Here is a 20,890-nt window from a genome sequence, read left to right on the forward strand (position 1 = left end):
CCATTATGTTTACTCTTGGGACGCAATGCGGTGAGTTTCTCATTGTGTTCCGAAGACCGCGCTGTGTATTAGTTCCGCTTTACTTGACATATTTCAATAATCGGAATTTGGATGATTATGAATCGTTCTCGAATCTTCAGCGGCCGAATCGCGTGTTGGATGGTGCGTCTTTACTCACGTGAGATAATGGCTCGTCATCCAGAGTGAATTCTTCGGCAATGACTCTTGTTATTCCCTGGGCTTTGGGACTGTCGAGTGCCAGTTTGTCACGCATAGCAAAAGTTTCTGCCAGTGTTAATTGTGTAGGACCTTTCTTTTTGTCTTCAGTTTTCTTAACATACTTCTTATCTCGTTTGTGGTGGTATTTTGCTAAATGCTTGATTAGGTTGGTTGTATTAAAACTTCTTACAGCTTTACCATCACGCTTGACTTTATTGTGGCATATGTTGCACTCTGCCTCTTCGTTTTTGTCGTCCTTTAAGGTGAAATGATCCCACACAGCTGACATTTTTACCGATAAAGTCTCTCGGTAAATTGGGAGACGGTAATGTAAATGTAGTGTGTTGAAGGTGTGCCGTAAAATACGGACTGGATTTTAGGGAAACCAAAGCAAAAACTGGAATGGGTTATGTAAATCCGTGCACTGGAAAGCCCGGACCGGACTTGAAAAAAAAAAAAAAAAAAAAAATAGATCGGAAGTCTGGATCGGAATTTTTCCGTGTTGGCCGATCCGATACTGATGCGCATTTTTTTGCCCATATCGGCGTCTGATCCGATCCAAATATCGGATCGGGACATCTCTAATTCAGAGCTCAGTGAAAACTGTTAAGTTGGATAGATATGATTCTTTAGTGAAGAAGATGGTGGTCAGCCATGAAGCTAACGTCAACTTGCATATTAATTTCCACCTACGACAAAGTTCAGAAGTGGGTAGTCATAAATTTAACTTAAAAGAGTAGCGTTACTTCAAAATAATATCACTCGAGTAAAAGTAGCCATCCAAAAAAATTTACTCAACTATAAGTGAAAAAGTATATGTTGAAAAGAATACTCAAGTAATGAGTAACTGCTTCCAATTTCTTTTTAAGCAATATTTTTTCTCAGCACAACATCATCTACAGTATATAAACTTATTATATCTAGTATATTATAATAATATTTAGATTATTATATCGTCAGCCACATGGTGCGTTCAGGAACAGCATGCAAAACACAACCGCCACATTAGAACCCGATTCGTTGCATTATCATACCGATTTGTATTTATAATGCATTTGTTTTGCTATGTTTAATTGCTATTTGTAATTGTTCCAGCAGTATTCATTAATGACATAGCGTAGGTTTTTAGGATGTGGAATGAATTAATCGAATTATAATGTATTCTTATGGCAAAATCCCGCTCTATATACAGTGGTATGAAAAGTATCTAATCTTTTAAAATTTTTCACATTTCTGCATTTTAAACATTTTCATATTGTAATGAGGATAGCATGCAAACAATGACAGAAGGGGGAAAAATAAGTGAACCCTCTCCCTAAGGAGACTTAAAGAGCAATTGAACCAATTTTTACCAAACAATTTAAGTCAAGTGTGTGCCCAATCACTGATGGGTGGTTAAAAGCTGGCCTGCCCACTATACAACACACACCTGGTAAGAATTGTCTTGATGAGAAGTATTGTCTGATATGCATCATGGCTCGGTCAAAAGACCTGCGTTCAAGGATTGCTGATTTGCTGGGAAAGGACACAAAACCCTCTGGATGTTCATCAATCAATAGTCAGAGAAGTTGTCTACAAATGCAGAGTTTGGCACTGTTGCTTCTCTCCCAAGGAGTGGCCGTCCACCAAAGATGATGCCAAGAGGTCAGCGCAGAATATTCAGAGGTTAAAAAAAAATAACCCTAGAGTGTCTGCTAAAGACTTACAGAAATCACTGGCACAGTCCAATATCTCTGCACACATAAACTATATGTAAAACTATGGCCAAGAATGATGTTCATGGGAGGACTCCATGGAGGAAGCCACTACTGTCTAAAAAAAAAAAAAAAAAAAAAAAAAAACATTGTTGCCTGTTTAAAGTTCGCAAAAAGGCATTTCGACGCTCCACAGAAGTTTTGGCTAAATATTTTGTGGACAGATGAAACCAAAGTTGAATTGTTTGGGAGTAACACACAACCTCATCCCCACCGTGAAGCATGCTGGAGGAAGCATCATGAATTGGGGCTGTTTTGCTACCTCAGGGCCTGGACAACTTGCAACCATTAATGGAAAAATGAATTCAAAGTTTGTCAGGATGTTTTGTAGGAAAACCTGAGGCCATCCGTCCCACAGTTGAAGCTTGGATGGATGCTGCAACAAGACAATGATCCAGAACACAGAAGTAAATTACTTCTGAATCGTTTCAGAAGAACAATATACACGTTCTGGAGTGGCCAAGTCAAAGTCCAGGCTTGAACCCAATTGAGATGCATGACCTAAAGACAGCGATCCATGCCAGCCATCCCAGGAATCTGACTGAACTACAGCAGTTTTGTAGAGAAGAATGGGCCAAGATTAATCCTGACCGATGTGCCAGACTTATATGCAGCTACAGGAAGTGTCTGGTTTAAATTATTGCTGCCAAAGGGGGGGCCCACAAAATATTAAATGTGATGTTTCACTTCACATTATTTTTTATTGGTAAAACTAGTAGAGCCACTGTGAGCATCTGTGGCAAAAATAAAGTAAAATCATGTTGAATAAAATAGGAAAAAGTGTAGCCCAATGTGGCAGAGTAAGAGAACCGTTTCTCCGGTTTTCCGTGGTCTATCGCTGCCAAATAACTGGTACGCGAGAGGTTGAAATCCACATTTGCGCTCTGTGTCAAATTGTTTATTTTTTACGGTTCTTTAAAGACCACACGTATCATTGAACAGGATGGCGTGATTATAGGACTTCAAACTGCAAGCTTTTGTGAGGTCATGCGGCTGTATTGGTACATCTCATTGGTACATTAGAGTCATGCAATTATTGTTGTGATGTTTCATTGGTGAAAGTGGTAGAGTCACTGTGGGCATCTCTGCTAAAAATCTAGCCAAATCTAATATGTAGTATAAAGAGGAAAAATGTAAAGACTTAAGTGTACCCCAATTCGTTTCTTCTTCAGAAATCCAATCATGTAAAAAGTATGGTGTATTAAAACTACTCTTAGAAGTACATTTTTCTTCTTGAAAAGTTACTCGAGTAAATGTAACGGAGTAAATGTTACGTGTTACTACCTTCCCCTGGCCACAAAGCTAACGTTAGCTTGCATATTAATTTCCGTCTAATACACAGCTTAGTTTATTATATATATTTATTGCGTCACTCATGGACCTGTGAAAAGTAATTCAACATGTTTGACGAAATACGAGAGGACAGAAGGGTTGAAGACATCACTGCGCAAATGATCGTTATTTAGTGTAATATAGAAAATTGGCGCCATCGCCCTGCCAACTGATGTACTGCATTTTTGCAGTTGATATTCGAAGCCGTTCAAAATGTATATGCAGTTTTCTCAGTTTTCTCAAGGTTTTAGTGGGTTGTGTGAACAAAAACAACTTTTAAGACGCAAACCTTTAAAGCAGACGTGTCCAAAGTCCGGCCCGGGGGCCAAATGCGGCCCGTGGTCAAATTTCATCAGGCCCCCAGCCTCCGTCATAAAATCAATAACGTCTGGCCCGCACACAGACTTAATAAATTGGTCAGCAGTCAGCATATGAAGTAGCTTACACACTAAATGCTGCTCCTCATTTACCCACTAAAAGGCAGCAGCACTCTAAGCAACATTACCCCGTGTGACCTTTTACTCCCAATTTTCTAATTGGCGACAATCAACAAAAAAAGAAGAAAGTTGACTGTGACGGCCGACCCTTCAAGGATAGGTGAAAATTGGACTATTTCTTCACTAAAACACGCAACAACTGTGTCAGCCTCATTTGCAAAGAGACAGTCGCTGTTTTTAAAGAGTTCAACGTGAGGTGATATTACCAAACAAGACACGCTTACATGTGCAACAAGATTACAGGGAAGATGCGTAGCGAGAAATTGAAGCAACTTGAAACTAGTTTAATTTTACAGCAGCAGTATTTCGCAAGAGCCCGAGAGTCGAAGGAGAACGCCACAAAGGCTAGTTGCGAGATTTTTGAAATTATTAATTAAAAATAATAAAGCAAATGTGACACACAGAATGGCTTGCTAAAATTTGCTTAAATATATCGTTCAACGTAAAGGACGTCAGCCAAGGTCGGTCCCCCAAATTTTTACCACACCAAATCTGGCCCCCTTTGCAAAAAGTTTGGACACCCCTGCTTTAAAGTGAAAACTTAAAGGTTTAAAGGTTAGAGTTTATTCGTAAATCTTAAGAAATATATATTTTAGGGATGAAATATTGCATAAATAGCACATCAGATTTTAGAGGCTTGCGAAATTTCCGATTCTTAGATTATTCCCGATTCGGCCGTCAGCGCGGTCTTCAGGACGCAATGAGGAACGGACCGAGAGTAAATATCATGTTCAACTCTTGCTGCTAGATTAAAAAAGAAAAAAAACAATAATACCTGACTGCGGCCGTCAGCCGCTACAAACAGCACCCAGTTGCTAGTTGCTACAAATATACGGCAACATACGGCTATGGTAAATATCACATATATCTTGAACTAGATGTGAAATGACAGACGACGGCCATGTTAGATCATATACCAAGAACTAGATGCGAAATGACAGACTTTCCCGCGCTAGTAAACAGGCGCCATCTTAAAGCAGTAGACTTCTCTAGAAGGCTCTGTTGTAGCGAACCTAATTACTTTTTATATAAAAAGAAAGAAAAAAAAAACAAATCGGCAAAATCTTGACTTGAATCTATCTTTAAATGATGAAACAGTTTTAAAACTTTCACATGTCGAAAGTAGACAGAAGGGACATTATGGAATAACGGGAGCAATTTTAACAACTTTAACGGTTGATTCACAACATTAAATTAATTGAATGTAGTTTAAAGCTGCCGAAACAGAATGGGGATTTGAGTATTTTATTTACTGTTTTTAACGGTTAATTTGATACTGAAATAGTTTGTTTAGCCTGAGAGGATTTTTGAACAATTTTGGAACTAGTGTACAAAAAATTAAAAGTGGGGTTGGGGTGCATCAATAATCGATTTATAATCGAATCGGAGCCTCTGAATCGTAATCGAATCATTAGGTGCCCAAAGATTCCCACCTCTATCAGAGTTCATGTTGACACGATGCGAGAAGCACTCGTTTTCTTATAAGGAACTTATTACTTATTATTGGAAACTTAAGCAAGATGGTGTTTTCTGATTTCCTGAAAAGAAGCAATTTTATAAATATAAACCCGACAGCAACAATTTGTTCTTGTTGTGTAATACAGTGGTCATGTAACCTGTACAATGAAAGCCAGGTGTTTGAGGTCAAGGCTGAAAGCATGAAATGAGCAGAGATATCTCAGGGCACGCAGTACACCACTTTGTCACTGAGCTCCTCAGCTCATAATAATCCATCATTTAAAAGTCAAGTCTCTTTCCTGATTGGCCAGACTTCATAGGAAAGCGCTCCACGCAGGTGCCACTTAGGGCGCGAGAATAGCCGGGCCGTCTCGTGTTGTTGTTCTGGCCGTCTGGCTGGTCTGCTAGCAGTTTGTGGCTAAGCCTCAGTTTATATATACTGGATGCCAGCTTCGGCCGGCCGCAACAGTGTCACTCAACGGTAGCGCGGGGCTCTACCGCCGAGGGGAAGTGGGCTTGTCGTCTCGTGTTGTTTTGCGCGGGCCAACTGGACACTGCTACAGTATTATTGGACGGAAAGAGGAAAGAATTGGCTCGGAGATGTTCACACTTGAGTTTTGATTCAGCTAAAACTGTAAATTTGCTGGCATGCGTGTATGCTTGCAAATACTTTTTTTTTCAATCACAAAAAAAAAAAAAAAAAAGTCAATTTTTTGGATGGACTCAAACAGTGCTGCGTTCGTCAACAATGACAACGAAAATATTTTTGCAACAAAAACTTTTTTTTAAGGCGATGACAAGACTAAAACGAGCGACAAAATGTGTTTTAGCGAGCCGCATGCTAGTTTTTGTCAGACGAGACGAAAATGCTCCATAGTTTGTCACACGTTCAAATGTCTAGTTAGCTTGCATCTTAGCAGTGTCCTGTTGTGTCACTCGTGACCTGCCCCACCTCCTTCCCGACTCACCAGTGAGTCATTTCCATTCTCCATGAATGCTTGCACACACGGTAAGATTTGTTTTCTTAGCAAGAGAGAATATGCAATGTATCTTTAGCTTTTAAATGTCTGAGTTATCATCACACACTAAATGTAACTCATAGCATTAGCATAGCACTTGTATTAGCAATAGGCTAATGCTAACAGCGCGCATCCGCTTATACTGACTTCTTTTTTTTTTTTTTACATACAATTCGTGGTGTACAGATGGGTAAAAGTCATTGAAAAGACTAATGTACTCTTTTCCTGCTGAGTGTGTATAATCACTAAGTTAGCGTTATCCTTGTATACGTTCATTCGAAATAGTTGGAAATCTTTATTTTTGGAGTGCAATTTTTTAATTTCACAGAAAAAAACATTTTTAGTAAAACTAGACGAAATAGTCGAGTTTTCGTGAACAAAAAGTAGACAAACACATTTTGAATTGACTAAAATATGACTATGACAAATAGGTATTATTGTCCAAAAGAAATCTATATTGCCATTTGTGGTCGTGATTTTTTGCCAAAAACATTCCATTAAGATCCAGTGACAATCAGCAGGCATACACAACATTTATCTTTTTGCCTGATTTTAACTCTTCCAAATTCAAACTGTTTTGCTTCTTCTGGGACACATTTTTCCAGAATGTGGCGGCGGTCTGAACTGTCAAGTAAAAAAATGAAGAAAAGGATGAGCCCGATAATACTGTTTTCCTTCTGTGCGCTAAATGAGCAATATTTCAGAATTGCTTACATGGCTCAGTCGTGGCAACTTGACGCAAACACATAAGGCTTATGTGTGTGCGACATGCATGCACAGTGCGCGAATGCGTTCTACCAAACCATATAAACTTGAATATAAGATTAAACGGGGATTATTAATGTCTAGAGATGTCCCGATCGATTGGGATGCCGATCGATCGGGTCCGATCACGTCATTTTCAAAGTATCGGAATCGGCAAAAAAATATCTGACATGCCTTTTTTTAATATACATATATATATATATATATATATTAATTACATCGTTTTCTAATTGTATTTAACGTTACAGACATAATATGTTACACTCATCCAGAGTCTTTAGTTTAGGCTTAAGGTAGGGTTATCAACTTTATCCCGCTAACGGCGGTAATTTTTAAAATAATGTATCACGTTAAAATATCTAATGCAATTAATGCACGCGCTGCATGACCTACTCACGCATTGTTGCGCACAATGTGTAATGGCGCCGTTTTGCCTATATAGAGCTAAAAGGCAGCGTAAAATGAGTAGAGTGAATTTTGGCAGCATTAGGAGCCTTTTTTTAATGGGCTAAAGCCTTACAATCCCTCTCCCTACGATTAGAAATATTGTGGGAAGCAATGTGGGGAAGCAAGGTAGCAATTGATCTTTTTCTTAACACCCTATGTTATTTCCCAACGCAGAGAAGATATATCAGTTGGTAGCACTACGCACAGTCATGGTTGCTAAAGGCGTGTTACATCCACCCATCATGCATTTGGGCATGGCCACAGTATCATTTACTGAAAGCTCAACAAATACACTAGATGGCAATATTTAGTCACGATATACAAAGTCACAAGTCTTTCTATCCGTGGATCCCTCTCACAGAAAGAATGTTAATAATGTAAATGCCATCTTGAGACAAAAGCCGGACTAACTCCGGTGGCATAAAATACCGTTCGGGAGGTTTAAGAAGTCGGCAGTTTTGACCATTATGCACTAATTTAGCCCTGTCGTTCTGAATAAATTCCTTTTTAATATTTCATATTCCATTCAGCACAAGATTGTTATTTGTCATGACCATACAATTTATTTAGCAATTGGGGAAAACTTTGGTAAAAAGAATATCCTGTAAAAATATTGGAGAGATAAAAACAATGATGAAATTTTGCTGCTCTCTGTCACATTTTCCTCGTTTGAATCTTCCTCCTCCATTGGACTGAATTCTCAATCAGCAAAAATCGTTACTCTGCCGATGTCATCACCCAGATGGCGGCGCCAAAGCGCTATAATGACAGGAGTAGCCAAACGGCAGATTGAAAAACTCATTTCTCGTCATCTGCGCTTTGCCAAATTGTTGTATATAGTCAAATCGTCTCAAAATATGATTTTAATTCACATAATAATGCTAATTAAGATTTTTTTTATAGTGTCACAGGCACTTTCAGACCTCCAATATGAACCTAGCCTATTCGGTCCTTTCAAGAAGTGAATAGTGAACATTTTCATACAACAAAAATGCTATTCATCTTGTGTAACCTTGCTGCAACAACAACAAAACATTCTAACAAAGTAGTTTGGAAAAATTGAAGCTGCATTTCACCCATCTGACATCGCGGTAGAACAGGCAAAATAGTTTTCCCGAACCTCTGTCTCCTTTTGTTCTCCCGTACCGCCTCCCTCTGTCTCCCCAAACAACCCCTCGGAGTTCCTTTGCCCCCGGTCCCCTCGAACACGACTAAAAATTCATTTTTGTCTGACCTAAATCAGAGGGTGTCTGCGCCATGGGGCTTATTACACGGTGCACATACACTTGTGTTGTGGAGGAGGATGGGGTATTATTATCTTGCAGCTACCCACCCTGCTATAAAAACTAGCGGTGCGACATCTCCGCAGCGCAGTGCTGCTGCTCGGCCCTCCCCTCCCTATTCTCTCCTCCCCGGCGCTCCTTTCTCACACACAAACACACTCTTAACACGCTCACTCACAGACGCGACAACCTGCGCTTACTAGGCTGCTTCGCCTTTGGATTCTCCTCACTGGTTTATTGTTTTTTTTTTGTACGTTTTTGATGAATGGGAGCTCGATTGATTGATTGGCGGTCAATAAGGGGGAAATGCTGAGAGGTCACGCAGAAGTTCACGCTAGTCGGACTTGAGAAAAAGACAATTGAGGTAGGTGCAAAGTGCAAAACTTTGTGTATGTCTTTTTTTCATGTGTGTTTGGTGTGATATTAAGTGTGAATTAGCATGTTAAAGAACATCAGAGTTTTGTTTTAGTAAGTTAAGTCAATGCCACTTCAGCAGGATGCTCATGAGTTGCTTTTTTATTTAACTAATTTCATACATCTTCCATGATTTCTTGGATTATTTGTTCCATTTCAGAGTTGTTAAATTTAGGTTGAAGTGACTTGATATAATTACGTCTTGTATTTCCTGCATCTAATGAGAGGTTATTTTTTAAATTTTTTTATGACAGTGATTAGCGTTACTACCATATTTTTTCAACTATAAATTGCAGAGTTTTTTTTTTTCATAGTTCGGGGCGAGGGTGCGATTTATACTCTGGAGCGACATATGTGTGATTTATTAACACATTATTATATCAGTTCACATGATATTTTCAAACTAAAAGGCAACTTTAGCTACGGTACACTAATTCAGCCTGTTGTTCTTTTCCTTCTCTTCTATTTTTATTTTAGATTGCCTTTCAAGATGACATGTCTGTTCTGTGTGTTGGATTTTATTCCAAAAATTCCCCCCAAAAGGCAATTTATACTCCAGTGTGACTTATACATGTTTGTCCCTCTTCACTGCGCACTTTTTGGCTGGTGCGACTTATACTCAGGTGCGACATAGTCCAAAAAATATGGTACTCTGGAGGGGGGTAAAAAACGTGTTGCTAGATTTAAGTAATTCAGTCGTTTCACGAATGTGCTTGACTTCACCAGAATATTTTGGCTCTGTCATCAGGCAAAATAAGTAGTTTTTAATTGATTATTTGTGTATTCAGAGTGCCTAATTGGGAGAGCGACTTTTTGGTGGTTTAAAAAATAAATAAATAAATAAATAAATAAAACAGCTTTATATTGTGTTTGGGTCCAAATTAATTGTTTTCTAGTTTGGATCTGCAAAAATTAGCTGTACTTTGTACGAAAATCAATATACTGCAAAGGTTTCAGATAAATTAAAGATCAAATTTGATACACTAGCATAAATATGGGAAAATTTCCAACACATTACAAGGATCAAGTAACTTTTTTTTTTCCCAATTAAAAACAAGTTAACCTTTGTATTGTGTCTGGGTCAAAATTTCTATCCTTTTCAATTCTGGATTTGAAAAAAAAAAAAAAAAAAAAAAAAAAAATCAATGGTACTTTTTACATGGCCAATCTTCATCTGAAAAATATACTGCCAAGGTTTAGTATTTTCAGTTCAATTACAGATCAAATTTGATATACTTGCAAAAATGTGTTAATATTTCCAACACAATATAAGGGTTAAATGACTTTTTTTTGGTAAATACAAAAAAATAAAAATAAAAAATTAACCCTTTATCGCCAAATGTATTACATTTGATACTTAGAGTTATGATTATGAAGTCAGAATTTGGAAATTTGTTACTCATTTTGCAGGTTCCATGAGAAAAAAAATCTGGATTTAGCAAGGTTTACAGATATTTGAGCGCTTATTACACATTCATTTGGATTTTTCTTTACAAATAATTATAAAAAAGGTTCCATTAAGACCTGATTTTTTTTAAATTTCAGGATTCTCTGACAATTGATTTCCTGTTGCAGGCCTTTAAGGGTTAAAACATGAAAACATTTAAAGGACATAATTTTTCAGTTCATATACAAGAGTGGCCTAAATGACCCAAAATGTGACATATGACAACATGTGGACGCAAGGTCTGAATTATAATCATACTATTTTTTTGTTACTCATCATTTTTTTATATCAGTTTTTATGAATACCATATTTTCCTGACAATAAGTATAGTAAACTATAATAGCTTGACTGGGTCTGCAACAAGTTGTTTTTTTCCACTCAGCCTGTTGTGTTTTCTAGGCTATACAATGATCCATTTTTCGCGGTTAACGGGGACCAGAACCCCTGCGAAACGTGAAAAAACACTAAGTAGCACCCCTCACCCCCGAAAATAATAAAAAAAAAATTGTTTTGCGTGTTCAATGGATTTATACAGATTTTGCATTGGAAAGATACATATAAGACATGTTGTTTTTCCTCACTTTTATGTGTATATATATAATATTTTAATAAATTTTTAAACACTTCAAATGTTATAACTGATATTTTTTACACATGTTAAGGACCCACGAAATTATTTTTTAAACAAAAATAACTTGAAAAATGCTTGTCTTTATTGAATGCTTCATTGAGTGAGTCCACTCAAATTCGCTCACGTTGCTCACTTAAACATTTGCTGTGGGAACTCATTCTGTGTAAGAAGCTAAACGATGATTGACACATGCGGCGCCTTGAAGTTTTGGCTTCCAAGCTTTCATGGCAAGACCAAAGCTTAACGCCTGTCAATCATCATTAACTTTAACAAGCAACTCCAGTGCACTGCCTGACCAAGAAAAACAGCAGGAGGGAGAGACTACGTGATCAGATCGGAACAGCTCTATTCAATACTGCATTTTTTTTTTTTTTTTAACTGGGGAAAAAAAAAAAAGTCCACGACGGACTGAGGGTGCAAAGTTTGAAGCGCGAAGTCGCGAGGGATCACTGTAGTTATCCGAAAAACGTGATATGTTAAGAGACTTATACTCAGGGTATATGCAACGTATATAATGATCCCTCGCTACTTCGCGCTTCAAACTTCGCGCCATCAGTCCGTCGTGGACTTTTTCAATAAAAAAAAAAAAAATATATATATATATATATATATATATGGCGGGAAACACTCAGGTGACTTGAAGTTCCGCTCCGAAACCCCCAATTTTGCCAACTTTTAAAATTGTGGGGTATGCATGTGTGATACATCATTGGAAAGCTTAAAATCTCAATTTTCTGGGGGAACAAAAATTTTGAACAGGAGGGCATTTTAAAAAAAATTTTTTTTAATGTTTTTTAAACAGCAAAACCCCATCTAAAGGTGAAAGCACGCGAAGGCAGAATTACAGACGCCATGACTTTAACGAGATATTATTGCGTACTTACCTTGTTTCGATCCAAAAACTCCATGTACCCTGCATCACCGAGTGTCAAGACATAGCTGTGAATGGCCTCAGTCGGATTTTTGGGGGTTTTTATGGGTGAAACATGGTAATATAACAAGGGTCGCGATGCAGAAATCGCAGACATCAAGAAGTGTCTACATTTTCTTTTTCATATATTTACCCTTTTAAATGTTTGGGGTTTTTTCTCAATTTTTTTTTTTTTTTTGTTTGGATCGATTATTTATCATCTAACATATCGGAGAAAATGCGACAGTAACAAAAAAAAATACAATTAGGCGATAGTTATGAGGTAGATATTCGTGACTTTTTTACAGACGCCATTTTTTTTCATTGTGACATAATTTGTTTAAAAGTTTAAAATATGTGAGCGAAAAAATTTTTAAAGTCGATTTTCTTTTAAAAAAATGAAATGAGACATCAGTTAATGATTCTAAGCTAAAAACGGCAGACATTTTGAATAATATAATTACCTTCGTTTTATGGCTGGTTGAAACAAAAGCGGTTGCGTGATGTCTGTAAACTGGGGTTTTCAGGGTAAAATTTACAAATTAAAAATAGTTCGGGGGCTTAACACACCATGAATCTGCTATGGCAGCATATAGACATGTTGTTCTATCAAACACAACAGTTGTTTTAGCTTAAAATAAAGCAGTTTCTTTTAAACAGTGCAAGAAGAGAAACTGCTTTTTCAGTCTTTTCTGTGTTTTCCGCCATATAAATAAAAATGAGCCGTCCCAAGCCGCACACGTAAGCTCACACTCCCACCCTTTCCCTGCTCTGTGTTCATCAGAGAGTTAACTGGAGTTGCTTATTAAAGCAAACGATGATTGACATACAGTTAAGCTTTGATCTTGTCAGAGACTTGACCTTCAAAGCTCCGCATGCATCACTCATCTTTTAACTTGTTAAACAGTTGCTGTGGCAACTCATTGTGTGTAAGTGAGTAGCTAGAGTGGATTTAAGTGGACACTCAATTAAGCATTTAACAAAGTTTTTTTTTTTTTTGGATTGTATTTCTTGTATAAAAATAATTGTGTGGGACAGTAACATGCTTAAAACAATGATTATATTTAAAGTGCTTCAAAACCATTTATCAATATACATACACATAAAACTATTTTAAATTAGACTTCAGAAAAATGTAAAAAATTGAAAAAAAAAATTTGAAAAAAAAAATTTTGAAAAAAAAAAAACATGTCTTATATGGGGGGGCGCCAATTCGCGTTTTTTCACTTATTGCGGCTGGTTCTGGTCCCCATTAACCACAAAAAACAAGGGATCATTGAAGTCCGAAAGATACGGTAAATAAAATGATAAATTAAGAACATGTTATTAAGAACAAAATGAATACAATTAAAATGAATACAAACAGAACCACAGTTGAATTTGGGCTTCCAATTAAACACTAAAGTTACTATTTTTTTTAATGTTTTATTTCATTCATCATTTAAACTGATACAATGCTCACGATTCCGTGCAATTGACAATGCCGTCAATATCAGCTAATGAGGTCAACGAGTGCATTTTAAACGCTTAAACAGCACATTAGAGTTAACTAGCACTTATAATTAAAACTTTGTTGTGATTGACATCGATTTGTACCACAATTGGAGTCCTCTGTGCAAGGACCTCATCCACAGCAGCTCTTCTAATAAGGTGGGCCGACGAACGGGGCTTCACGACAGCTTTCTTTGGCCTCTCGCGTCAACTTTTGCCTCGTAATGAATGATTTCCTGCACTGGCCTGACAGCGTTTTAGTCGTTTTTGCCAAAACAAGCGTCTGCTCGTGACACGGGCGGATGATTTGCGGGGGCGGCTGCCCAGTGTCAAGACCTCGTGGTGGTGATGAGGGAGAGGAATAAGAGGTGGAGGTGACACACAGGTGCCCCTCAAGAACCGAGAAATTTTACGGCGAATGATCGCTGACAGTCACTTGAGTAGCCATGGAAACAGTACATTTAGTGTAACTGAGGTTAATTTCTCTTAAAAATAACTCATGATAAGCTTTGATGATTTTATGCGGCGTCTTTGAATGTCTTCGTTCTTTTTTGCGTATTATGGCCTTGAGTACAACATTAGGGGCAGCTATGATTGTGCCCCATGAATTCTTCCCAGTAACAAGTGTCCACAAGAGTTAAAATGTATGACAAGAACTTGATCAAGTGCGTCCAAGAGGAAAGAATCTTGTTTAATTAAGTGAAAAGATTTTCTGATGTGAAAGACTGGGGGGGGAAAGTTAATAGCCAATATTTCTCAGAAATAGGCAAAATTGCCATTGTCAGATTTTTTTTTTTTTTTTTTTGTTATATGCCAGTACATGTAGTCCCCGGGCTACGACGTACTCGACTTCCGCGATTTCAACTTTATGACTCCAGAGACTGGACCACCATTTTGTCTCCAGTCTTTACCTCACATTATTTTTTTACTTCATTAACATGACTTGTTATGTCCTCAGTAAATGCGAAGCTGTTCAGCTTGACAGACAACTAACAAAGCAATTGTGCTTTAAGCTTTTTACTTCCTCCACTTTTGACAATTTGTAAAGCTAACACACATACAGTGGGGAGAACAAGTATTTGATACACAGTCAATGGGAAAACCCATTGGCAGTGTATCAAATACTTGGTCTCCCCACTGTATGTACACGTCTGTTCAAAACGACACGCATTTTAACAAAACTCTTGACACAAAACGGTTGGTGTTAAAACGTCCATCTTGTCTGATCAATCTGTAAATTCAGTCTATTTAGTCTAATTTATCCTAATTTGCTCCACAAAAGTCCGCTAGCTCAAATGCTACGAATGCTAACGTATTTACAATTCTCATAGCAAATCGCACACACATAACACAACAAACTGGAGCTCTAAATTTACTTGCAAATGCATACTCAAACATATATTAGGTTACGTCGCCAGCGTAGGAACGGAACTTGTTCCTAACCCGGGGACTACCTGTATTATTTTACCCAATCAAATGTGAGTAGTCTGGAAGACTAGTTTGTCCCGCCTACTCATCACGCATTGGCTTTGCGCTGTCAACTGCGAGGAAGTGAAGCAGGCTTCGTCTGAGTCTCAGGGGCAGTTTACATGGCGACTCTGCGACACAAAGACGCAATGACTGAGTTGCGGACTCGCCTCGAGTGGATATGGTGTCAGCGAAGAAGAAAAATTCTGAATCCTACCTCCAAAGTGGAAGAATCCGATTTTATAAATTTATTTATACAGCCCTATACAAAAACCTAAAAGGTCCTCAAAGTGCTTTACAACGACGACAAACATTGTTCTTGAAAAATAAAAGGAAGTACAAAAACAATACATTCCAATAAAAGGCAAAACAGAAAACAATAAAACAGATACAATCTAAAAACATTAAAACCCCTAAAAAATAAAACCAGGCTACCCTTGTGTGGAGAAAAAGCAAGTCTAAAAATGTGGGTCTTTAGCCGCGAAGGCCAAGATTAATAATTTCGGATTTCAGGGGGCCGGCTATTCCACAAACAAGTTCTGTTCCTATGCTGGCAACGCAACCAGAATTTCAGTGCAAATCAGAATTAAGTCTTTAAGTACCCCTAAATCTCAAAATAACTATCCAAAAACATGAATTATACATCATTGTACTGTCCCCGCCATGATGTTTGCGCTTAATCAATTTGCGTGTTAAACTGTAATCTTTCCCCCCTCTCTCTCTCTCTCTCTCTCTCTCTCTCTCTCTCTCTCTCAGCTGGGTGACTTCTTCGTGAGAGCAAATGCGCTCTTCCTCGTGTGCGCACGTGCGCTTTTTCTTCGTGCGTACATGCACTCTTACTTGCGTGCGGTAGTACTACCTGCACTTCCTGCGCCAAAATAAAAGCATGCATCACAAAAGTCAATATTATCAAATACACGTTTCACCAAAGGGCAAAACGTTCATATTGATAAAGTAGAGATGCACGATAATATCGGTCACCGATAATTATCGGCCGATAATGGCAATTATGACGTCACACAGATAATCCAGATAAAACGAAATTCAACCGATAATGCAATCCGATAATTATCTACTTGATTTAGCCTCCAAATGTGCGCAATCAACAGTTTTGTCCAATTCTGCTAGTTTTAAGGAGGTGTTTTTGCAGTGTAGTAATGTGATATATGTTAGGAATGGCTTACTTTTAAAGGAATTTTTGTGCAACTTGGGTGTTTACTCTCCAAGTAATTGTTGCCAAAAGCTTACCATAACACAACGTCATTGCCATTGTTTAGTTGTTGCAATTTACTACTTGTTCACATTTGATGTGGAAAAAAATAGCACTAAATTACATTTTTGCACAGTAACATTTGATATTTGTATACCGTACTTTAAAATTTTACATACTGTACATATTTGAATAGAATTATCAGCGTGACATTATCGGTTATCGGGTGGAAGGGGCAGGAAATTATCAGTTATCGATATCGGTTGAAAAATGTATTATCGTGCATCACTAAAGTAAAAAAATAAGATTATGCGAATTAAAAAAAAAGAAAAGAAAAAGACTGGAGGCAAAAAGGCGGACGAAACTCTGGCGTCATAAAGTCGAAATCACATTAAGTCGGGTACGTCATAGCGGCGAATACCAGTATATACAGTGGGGAGAACAAGTATTTGATACGCTGCCGATTTTTCTGGTTTTCCCACTTGCAAGCCATGTAGAGGTCTGTAATTTGTATCATAAGTTCTCTTCAACTGTGAGGGACGGAATCTAATACAAAAAATCAGAAAATCACATTGTATAATTTTTAAATAATAAATTTGTATTTAACTGCATGAAATAAGTATTTGATACATTACCAACTAGTAAATATTTCGGCTCTTAGTTCTTTTTTAAGAACCCCTCCTGTTCTCCATTCATTACCGGAAGTAACTGCACCTGTTTGAACTTGTTACCCGTATAAAAGACACCTGTTCACATCCTCAAACAAACAAACTCCAACCTCTCCACAATGGCCAAGACCAAAGAGCTGTGTAAGGACATCAGGGATAAAATAATAGACCTGCACAAGGTTGGGATGGGCTACAGGAAAATAAGAAGCAACTTGGTGAGAAGGTAACAACTGTTGGGGCGATTATTAGAAAATGGGAGAAGTTCAAGTTGACGGTCAATCTGCCTCCTTCTGGGTCTCCATGCAAGATCTCACCTCGTGGGGCATCACTGATCATGAGGAAGGTGAGGGATCAGCCCATAACTACACGTCATGACCTGAAGAGAGCTGGAACCACAGTCTCAAAGAAAACCATCGCAAACACATTACACCGTCATGGATTAAAATCCTACAGCGCACGCAAGGTCCCGCTGCTGAAGCCAGTGCATGTCCAGAAGACTCGTTTGAAGTTTGCCACTGACCATCTGGATGATCCAGAGGAGCAATGGGAGAAGGTCATGTGGTCGGATGAGACCAAAATTGAACTTTTTGGTCTAAACTCGGCTCATCCTGTTTGGAGGAAAAAGAAGGATGAGTACAACCCCAAGAACACCATCCCAACCGTGAAACGTGGAGGAGGTAACATTTTTTGGGGCTGCTTCTCTGCCAAGGGTACAGGATGACTGCACAGTATTCAGGGGAGGATGGATGGGGCTATGTATCGCCAGATCTTGGCTGACAACCTCCTTCCTTCAGTGAGAGCCCTGAAGATGGGTCGTGGCTGGGTCTTCCAGCATGACAACGACCCAAAGCACACAGCCAAGGCAACTAAAGAGTAGCTCCGTAAGAAGCATCTTAAGGTCCTGGAGTGGCCTAGCCAGTCAACAGATTTGAACCCGATAGAAAATCTATGGAGGGAGCTGAAAGTCCGTGTTGCCCGGCAGCAGCCCCGAAACCTGAAGGCTCTGGAGAAGATCTGCATGGAGGAGTGGGCCAAAATCCCTGCTGCAGTGTGTGCAAACCTTGTCAAGGACTACAGGAAACGTTTGGTATCTGTAACATCAAACAAAGGTTTCTGTAGCAAATATTAAGTTCGATTTTTGTGATGTATCAAATACTTATTTCATGCAGTTAAATACAAATGTATTATTTAAAAATTATACAATGTGATTTTCTGATTTTTTGTATTAGATTCCGTCCCTCACAGTTGAAGAGAACTCATGATACAAATTACAGATCTCTACATGCTTTGCAAGTGGGAAAACCAGCAAAATCAGCAGTGTATCAAATACTTGTTCTCCCCACTGTACTTTTTAAACCCCGCAACACTCCAGGAAAAAGCGGAAGAGGAAGAATTTTAAACAGTACAGTACTGTAATATGTTTGAAACTTTTGATCAAAAAGAGACTTTTTGGTATCTGATCGGGTGCATAACTATGTAAAAACTAAACCCTAGTCACTTGCCCTATAAAGGATTAACTGTCAGATTAAAAAGTGGATGGAGCCGGTTTCACTCAATTAATATTGAAACATATTGGGATTCATCGATATTTTCGCCCACGCTTTTTTTCATTATTAAAACAGTGTTGATTCATGAAAAAGAGTCACCAGTGTGGCGGTGAAGGTCCAAACAAGGGCGTTTGGCTCAAAAAATGCCGCTGACGGTGGGGAAGCCGCGGCCACCGCGCCAACCTTCCCCACCCTGTGTCCATGTGGCACATCCTCCTTAGATCCTCTCCACGTTGTAATTAGGGAATGGCCACTGGCAGCGAGAGCAGGCGTACAGCCGGAGCACGTGTACAGTCATTCCAGGACCGGGGGTGGGCGGGGGGCACTTTTGGGAGCAAACAAAATGACACAGGGTTGCGCCTCCCATTCGGGCTGCTTTTTTTTTTTTTTTTTTTTTTTTTTTTTAATTGTTTGCCTTGGCGGGGACGTCGCAAGGAGGAGCCCGTCTTGTCTGTTTGTGCAACCTGTTAGGGAACTTTTCACAGGAGCTTTTAGCCACGCTTTCACTTTTTAACCTTTTTAAGTCACTAAATAGGATTTCAATTAACTCACTGGCCGTAACTGACGCCGAAGTCCAATCCATTTTGACTGGGATGGGCATACTATACATGTTGAAGATTAGAGTGTAAAATTTAAAAGTGCTATGATACTACAGCAAGTGGCTTTAAAATGATGGCAGACCATATTTTGGACACAAATCCAAATTAGCTCCTAATTAGTCTTCTTGTTTTATCTACCTTAGCTACGCCCACAAAAATAAATAAATAAATAAAATTAAATTTAAAAAATGAGCTGCAGATTTTTGCAGTCTGCTAGCATGCTTCCCAGAGGCAAGCTATTCTCTTGTTGCAGTGTGACTTGTGTCATTCTGTCAAAATGTACTAGCTAGCGGAGCTTTGGCAAGCTAGGCTAGGGTGACCAAACGTCCTCTTTTGCCCGGACAAGTCCTACTTTCATGTAGTGTCCTCGTGGTCCGGGCGGGTTTTATAAATTCATAAAAATGTCCGGTTTTTATGATTTTTCACGGGACCAATTTGAAGAGATCCCTCCGGCCGCTGGGTGGCAGCAGTTGACATGGCTCCTACTACAATGGAGGGAAGTAGTAGTTCTTCTCGTTTTTGTTGGCAGTTTACCCCTTTCATGAGCATTACTGCTATCTACTGGGTTGACGATTTGGCCACAATGCCTGTTTTTAAAAAAAAAAAAATTATGATAAATACGTATATAATGGCAACTGTTGACTTCTGTCAGAGCTTTGACTGTAAATTCCCGTTTGGTGTCGCATCGGCGCGCTGCCGATGATTGTAAACTTTCATAGCAAAGTTTGAAATTTGCCACAGCTAGCTATCAGTAAGCTAAACCGCGCTAGGCATTATGGGAAACGTAGTTTTGAACTGCTACGTTTGGAAACATGCTGATTGAAACTCAGTTTATTTCGGTTTTTGTTTGTGTGCAATCTAGAACATTGAATGAGAACATCAATTGAATGGGAATAACAATTTGTCAAGGACAATTGTCGTGATAGTAGTTTATAAAACTGTTTAGTTGGCACATAGCCTACTGTGTGTATTTGTATTGACTGGACTACATTTCTATGGGTCTGCATTATAAAGTCTTTTTTTTTTTTTTTAAACTGCATTTTTCCATCCAGAGTGAGGGGGCACACTTTAAATATAGTGATACAGGCATCTTTGAGTGAACTTCGAGTAAAATTCAAGTATCTTGAGGCCGGGCTGAGTGTCCTCTTTTTTGGAAATCAAAATGTGGTCACCCTAAGCTAGGCATGATAATCAATTACTGCATCGAGGAAAAAAGTGGGCAGTCCCTACTGCTTTTGTGTTGGATTGATTAACTGAAATGGTACAAGCAGGATTTGAACACCAAATTCATTTTCTACATGTAAAGTTCTATTAGTGCAGTCGTTTTCATTTTTTGACATGCTCACTGTTTCTTTGGGCCTTGAAGTTGTAAACAAAGTAGAGGCATTATTTGAAAATTAAATGAGCAGAATATTTCATTCTTTGACCTGTGATTTAAGCAGGGAATAAAAAAAGCATCTTATGATGGTGTATACAACTAATCTCTGTATGCCAGAGCATATTGTCTGCCTCCATTAACGCTTTCAAGGACAGTGTTCACTACAGGACAGCAATTCAAAAGTTCACACTTACTATTTTTGTCATGAATATGACTGACTGTTCTGGACCATTAAAAAAAACTTTTTGACACTTAAAACCTTTATACATATGACTATTGTGACCATGACCAGTTTCGGTCATTGAGTTTTTTTTTTTTTTTTTTTTTTTTTTTTTTTATGCTTGAGACCTTTAA

The 20,890-nt window shown here is 38.4% G+C and overlaps 1 protein-coding gene across 4 annotated transcripts in view; it reads left to right on the forward strand.

Moving 5' to 3' along the window:
* The window catches only part of LOC130905948 (zinc finger and BTB domain-containing protein 7C), a 45,465-nt gene that overhangs the window by 10,797 nt on the left and 13,778 nt on the right, over window positions 1-20,890 (forward strand). For 2 of the 4 annotated variants that reach the window (XM_057819767.1, XM_057819766.1), the window contains exon 1: window positions 8,925-9,138. The exons of 1 other annotated variant lie outside the window; for it this stretch is intronic. The gene's annotated coding sequence lies outside the window, so the exon portion shown is untranslated. Of the gene's footprint in view, window positions 1-8,924; window positions 9,812-20,890 lie in introns of those variants that run through there. One more of the 4 variants, XM_057819768.1, reaches the window with a different exon arrangement.

This window comes from Corythoichthys intestinalis, chromosome 17, assembly GCF_030265065.1.
Source record: "Corythoichthys intestinalis isolate RoL2023-P3 chromosome 17, ASM3026506v1, whole genome shotgun sequence".
Classification (NCBI taxonomy): domain Eukaryota; kingdom Metazoa; phylum Chordata; class Actinopteri; order Syngnathiformes; family Syngnathidae; genus Corythoichthys; species Corythoichthys intestinalis.